We start from the raw sequence: 7121 nt of genomic DNA on the forward strand, positions 1-7121 counted from the left end.
CCTTCTTTTTTTTGGATGAATGACAATTTCATTTTTTACACTTAAAGACTGATTAAAAATGATTACTAATTCTATAAAGAAAACCCAACATCTCAGTTGAAAAGTATGGTAACTATATTTACTCACTAAATACTATTTAAGTTTTGTAAAACAACTTGAAAACATCAACATGTGTGTTTAATGCCAGTACAATGGATTCAAGACCAAGTATATATATTACATGTTACACACACCAAGGCTGGTTCAAGACCAAGTATACATATTACGTGTTACACGCACCAAGGCTGGATTATAAATGATCATAGTGGCCAGCATCATCATCATCATTATTGTCACCTTCACATTTCATTTAATACCTTTGTAGATTCATTGGCAGTATCTTGTGATAACAACATATTAGTGGCAATGGATTAATCGATCATTCTTTTTTTTAAATTTCTTTAAGTTTACTTATTTATTTTCAGAGAGAGAGAGTGCGAGCAGGGTAGGGGCAGAGAGAGGGGGAGAGAATCCCACGCAGGCTCTGCATTGTCAGCACAGAGCCCACTGCAGGGCTCAAACTCATGAACTGTGAGATCATGACCTGAGCCCAGATCAAGAGTCTGTGGCTTAACCAACTCAGCCACCCAGCCACCCCGGGATTAATCAGAACATTCTGATTAATCAGCAACATCTGCTGATGTTGTAGGAATTGAGGCTTTCACATCTGGGAACTGTGAAGTGGGCATCTGTATGGCAATCCCTTGCCTTATGAGGGACATTGGAGTCCCTACCTTAGCTGAAACAGACATGATTTGTGGGGTTGGTGTGCCTATAGTGGGAGTACTTGGGCTGCTAGCAACTGAACCAACATTTAGCCATAGAGCTATTATTCTTCCTGTAGAAGTAGTTGCTTTTTTTGGTAGAGGCTTAAGTGTGTAGTTTGGAGCAGTCAAGCAATATTGATCAAATGGCAATCTGGGGCCTGAATATGGCTTGATCAGTGGAAAAGAGGTTTAATTTCTTTGCCTGGCAATATCTAATAAAAATTCTCCTGGGGGAGGAGAGGTAAAAGACTGGTCAGAGCAACACTGGATTGCCAATTGCACATCATCTGCATCAACAATAGCTATCTTAGCATGACTTCAATAAATTTTTGCATCATTTAGAATTGTAGTCACAAATTATAAGGCAAACTCCAACACCTGATTTGTAATTCTCGCCTCACATCTGTAATCTCCATATCCTTCAGCCATTATCTGTGCATCTTTTAATTTTATTTTTATTTTTATTTTATTTATTTATTTATTTTTTTAATTTTTTTTTCAACGTTTATTTATTTTTGGGACAGAGAGAGACAGAGCATGAACAGGGGAGGATGAGAGAGAGAGGGAGACACAGAATTTGAAACACGCTCCAGGCTCTGAACTGTCAGCACAGAGCCCGATGCGGGGCTCGAACTCACGGACTGCGAGATCATGACCTGAGCAAAGTCGGACGCTTAACCCACTGAGCCACCCAGGCGCCTCCTATTTTTAAATGTTTATTTATTATTGAGAAAGCACAAGCAGGAGAGGGGCACAGAGAGAGGGGGACAGAGGATCTGAAGTGGGCTCTGCGCTGACAGCAGTGAGCCCGATATGGGGCTTGAACTCACAAACCACGAGATCATGACCTGAGCTGAAGTTGGATCGACTGAGCCACCCAGGTGCCCTACCTGGGCATCTTAAAAAAAAAAAAAAAAAGTTTTTGGGGGGCGACTGGGTGGCTCAGTGGGTTAAGCAACTGACTTCGATTCAGGTCATGATCTCACAGGTTCAAGGGTTTGAGCCACGCATCGGGCTCTGTGCTGACAGCTCAGAGCCCCTGGAGCCTGCTTGGGATTCTGTGTCTCCCTCTCTCTCTGCCCCTCCCTCGCTCATGTTCTGTCTCTCTCTCTCTCAAAAATAAACATCAAAATTTTTTTTTAAGTTTTTTTTTTTTTTTTTTTTGAGAGAGAGAGAGAGAGAGAGAGAAAGTATGTGCCTGTGTGAGCAGGGGGAGGGGCAGAGAGAGGGAGAGAGAGAAATCCCAAGCAGGCTCTGCACTGTCAGCAGGCCCGATCTCGGACTTGATCTAGTGAGATCATGACCTGAGCTTAAATCAAGAGTCCGATGCTTAACTGACTGAGCTATCCAGGCGCCCATCTGTGCATCTTTTGGCATGCTCTTGGGAGAAGCCATCTCACCAGACTCCATGATATCCAGTCATCAGACTTCTTGAGCTAAATCACCCACATGAGTGTATTTCAGTCCCGTTCTTGATACAAGTTCTTTGCCTGGCATGGTTTTCCCCACTCTGGGCATAGCTTGCCTGCCCCACTCTCCAGCTCTGCCCCAACATGTGCACTGACTAGTGGACAGAATGTTCAACCTTTTCCTACCTTAATTTGTGTAATAAGTGAGAATTATGTATTCTTTGAAGCATTCCTCTCTTAGACTCTGATATTGTGCTACTTTCATAATTTGAATTGAGAAACATTTCAATTTCTTATATGCTCTGAAGTCAACTTGAATAAATGAGAAATAATCTGTTCCTTGATGGTCAACTAGAACTCATCTGTTTATAATTTTCAGCCTGTTACCTTTTAAAATTGTAGCTCAATAACAATATTTTTAGTTTTCCTATCGTTATTGCTCTATTTGGTCTTCTAATTCTTCTTGGACTAATTTCAGCCACTCGTTTTTACCAGAAAACATACCAGAAATTATGGTTTTTAACTGATAAAGATGTTGATATCAGAACAGTCATGAATTTGGTATTTATTTTTGGGCAGTGAAAACCCAGCTAATATCAAAGGCCGCCCTTGGCCTGCCGCTAATAGATTATCACCTGCAATCGATTATCACCTGAATGAAAGATGCACTGAAGGCAAAGCTTTGGGGAATCAAATGGTCTCTGCTACAGAAAAGCATGAGAACAGGGGGCTTTGGGAACTACAGTGAAGAGGAGTTTCTTTCTGGACAAAGACAAAATTGTCGAGCTCAATACCCTACAATTTTGGCTCAAGACAAGTCCCAAATCATTGACTTTCTGTGTCTAAGAAAAATAATTTACCTCTTACAGCCATGGGACTGTGTATAGTGGAAAATCAAATCCAAAGCATGGTGCTGGAAATTATCGTAGTACAATGTCAGGTGTATCAACAGCTTTGCCAGGCCTCTTGTGTGAATGCTGGCGCACTGACCAGAAAAGAAAGCATTCAGATGACGTGAAGCATTCAAAATCCTACCCCCTTGAACCTCCCTCGCCAGCAGAAGTTCCTCTTCCTCTGCTGAGGTTAATGAGCGACTCCTGATAATCCTTGTCAACAGGAAGAAGTAGTGACATAGTTCTGTGAAAGGCTTCTGTTGACCCCTTCTGGTAAATCAAGAATGTGCCAGGATCACAGCATCTTAGATTCAATGAAATAAAACCAACTCCATGAAAATACATTGCAAGGGTGTTTCTGGAGGTTCAGTGTTCTAGTGAGTGTCACAATGTCCCCTCTCAAGTACATGTTGCTTCACCTTATACCCTCCTACCACATGGAATGGGAAGAGTATCATATTTCATTGGTTCACATTAAAAAAAATTTATTAAAGTAAAATTCACATAAGTTAACCATTTCAACGTGAACAATTCAGTGGCATTTAGTACATTCACAATGTTTTTTCCTCACATTTTAACATCTCAGACATGAGAATTCATCTTGTAATGAATGGTATGTTATGGTTTAATTGATAGTGCTTTTTAAAAAAAACTTAAAAAAAAGTTTTATTTATTTATATTTGAGAGAAGGGTGGGGGGGATAGAAATAGAGAGAAAGAGAGAGAGCCCCAAGTAGGTTCTGCACTGCCAGTGCGGAGCCCAATGTGGGACTTGAACTCATGAACTGTGAGATCATGACCTGAGCCAAAATTAAGAGTTGGATGCTTAACCAATTGAGCCACCTAAGGGCCCCTAATTGATAGTGCTTTTAAAAATCTTCGTAGTGAAATATGAACGAAGGGACACCTTTCAGTTGATGGTGACTTAGATTAGTAGAAATATGGTACTTGGTGGTCTTAGATTTTTAAGGAGCATACATCATATCTGGGTGTCTTTCACCCCACTTATTTACTGAGTGACCTGAAAGGCTGTCAGCTTTGGGAAGAATCCAGAACAAAGGAAAACTGTCCAGTTGGTCTAGGCTGCAATGTGAATAGGCCCCTTGGTTTCCATGACCCACCAGATCCAATCATGTTGATATCACCATGCTGATGGAGCAAGCCCAGAAGGAACATTGCAGAAGAAGCCCCTGGGATTTATGAAGAAAGCTGTGCACTGTTTGGCAAATAACTGATCTTCCTTTGAGAAACAGCTTTATCTTACTATGGGGCCCTGATAGACACTGAATGCTTGTCCATGGGACAATCAGGTGACCTTGCAAACTGAACTGCCCAACACAGCCTGCAAACTATTTGGTCCACTATAAAGTCCTTAGTGTCCATAGCATTCATCCTCAAGAAGAAAGGATATAAATGAGTCCAGACCTAAGCTCGTTCTTTTTTGCTACCCATCTTTTGACCAACACCTGTGGTCTCAGGAGGCAGAGATTGTCTGAATGGATGAAAAAGAGCAAAACTCAAATATCTGCTATGTATAAGAGATGCATTTAAAATGTAAACAAACTGGGGTGCCCGGCTGACTCAGTTGGTAGAACATGTGACTCAATCTCAGGGTCATGAGTTCAAGCCCCACATTGGGCGTGGAGTCTATTGAGGAAAAAATTAAAATGTAAACATACCAAAAAGATGAAAGAAAATAGAAGGAAAAAGGTATACCATGAAAACAGCAAGCTTGTGAAGGCTGGAGTGGCAATAATATCAAATAAAGTATAAGACAAAGACTCTTACCAGAGATAAAGATATTTCATAATAACAAATGGGTCAATTCACCAGAGAGATATAACAATTATAAATGTGTATATGCCTAATAACAGAGATTCAAACTACATGGAACAAAAAAAGGACAGAATTAAAGGAAGAAACAGATGATTTCACAATCATAGTGAGAGATTTTAACCCCCTCTCAGCAATTGATACAATAGACCAAAAAATCAATAAAAGCAGATTATTTGAACAATACTGTCAATCATCTTGACCTAATTAATATTTACAAAACTCTATACCAAACTAAATGTGTCTACACCAAATGTGTGAGACACACATTTTTAAAGGTATACATGGTATGTTCACCAATGGACCATATGCTGGGCCATAAAACAAATCTCAATAAATTTAAAAGGATTAAAAATGTATAGAACATGTTCTCTGGCCACTGTGGAATTAAATTAGACATCAATGATCATAAGAGACCTAGAAAACTCTCCAATATTTGGAAATATAGTAAGCCACAGAGTTCTAAGTAATCCATGGATCAAAGAAGCAATCACAGGGAAATTAGAATGATAATGAAAATGGAACATAATTTGCAGGATGCAGCTAAAGCAATATTATGGTGAAACTTACAACATCAGGTATTAAGAATGGAAAACCCCTTACATTCTATCATGGAATGCTGACTTGCATCCCCACCTTTATGGTTCAGGGAATGGGATCATTCTCAGTTCATGTCAGGCAGTTCCAGTCTCATAGTTAGGTTTCGTGGTCAGGCATTCAGTTTCTACGAGGCCCAGGTGTAAGCCAGAAACTGCTTCACAAGTGGCAGCCAGTCATTTGCAGTCAGGATCACAGCCTTACTTCAGAATCCTGGGTGCCCAGGCTCTGATTCTCCTACTGGGATTGCTTGAAGGTATATATAAGATCTTTGTCGCAAAATACTTCCCAGACCATTGGGTCTGTTGAATAGGCCCAGTTGCTAACACAGCTTGCACGGGGACCTGGATCCACTGGAGAACCCCCTTTTTGAGCCAGGATCCTCTCTAAACTTCCAGGTTACCCGGTAAATGAGCCAGAGCAACATGCCCAAATGTCGTACATGTGGCCTCCAAACCCAAAGAGGACTGCCGAGCTTTGTAACCCTTTCTTTGAGGTGGGTGGTACAAGGTGTGATGTCTTGCCTCTGACTTTGATTCTGATTTATTTATTTAGTTAATTTAGAAAAGAAGAGTTGACTCGCAAAGAAGTTTGTAAAGGACTCCAGACTTTAGAAGGACTGGCTCGCCAATACAAACATCTATCTATGTATCATCTATCTATCTATCTATCTATCTACTTTTAAGTTTTATTTTATTTATTTTGAGAGAGAGAGAGAAAGAGAGAGAGTAAGTGGGGGAGAGGCAGAGAGAAGGAGAGAGAGAATCCGAAGCAGGGATTCAGGGCTTGAATGATGCAGGGCTTGATCTCATGACCATGGGATCATGACCTGAGCCGAAATCAAGAGTCAGACACTTAACCCACTGTGCCACCCAGGCACCCCCAAACATGTATTTGAAAGAATAAAAATGTCTTAGATTGAGCGGTTATAGCAGAACTACTACAGAGTTGGTGGTTTAAACAGAAACTTATTTTATCACAGTTCTGGGAAGGCTGCTTTGCCAAAAAACAAAAAACACACAAAAAAACCAGAACCTTATCATAGTTCTGGGAAGACTGCTCTGCCAAAAAAAAAAAAAAAAAAAAGAATTAGAAGCCAAATGGCATCAAACAGTCTGGAGTGACAGAGTGAGAGTGGAGTGAGGGAAGGAGCCAGGAATACACTCTGGAAAGCTGATAACTGTCGGTAGGAAACCGGCCAGGGAAGGAGAAGAGAGATACATGCAAGAATGAGAATTCCAAAAAAGTTGAAATGGTGAGGGGAGAGAACTCCCGAGAGACCCGGAGTATGTGGAGGTGAGGGGGCCAACAGCAGTCTTTTCCTTTGTGGCAGATGGGGCAGGAGTGCCCACTCAGCTGCAGGTCTGGAGACTCGGTGCTGGGGATTTGGGGGCTGCCCAGAGAGCCCCCCAAGAAGGCCTCACTCCACTATCAGACTGCTTGGTGTTGGTGTGGCTTGTGTCCTTCAGCCATTCTCAGAAGAAGTCTTCATCTTTCTTGATCACAAAACTGGTCAGGGACCACACAGTCTCCATCAGAGCCCCTGTCCCCCAGCTTCTTGCCCCAGACTTCCTGGTCCCAGCC

General features: G+C 41.4%; 1 pseudogene; it reads right to left on the minus strand.

The window, feature by feature from the left end:
* Positions 1-289: 289 nt before the first annotated feature.
* On the minus strand, positions 290-2282 carry LOC121018341 (transcription initiation factor TFIID subunit 9-like; annotated as a pseudogene).
* Positions 2283-7121: the final 4839 nt, after the last annotated feature.

Source organism: Herpailurus yagouaroundi, unplaced genomic scaffold, assembly GCF_014898765.1.
Source record: "Herpailurus yagouaroundi ecotype Mexico unplaced genomic scaffold, PumYag 77, whole genome shotgun sequence".
Taxonomy (NCBI): Eukaryota; Metazoa; Chordata; class Mammalia; order Carnivora; family Felidae; genus Herpailurus; species Herpailurus yagouaroundi.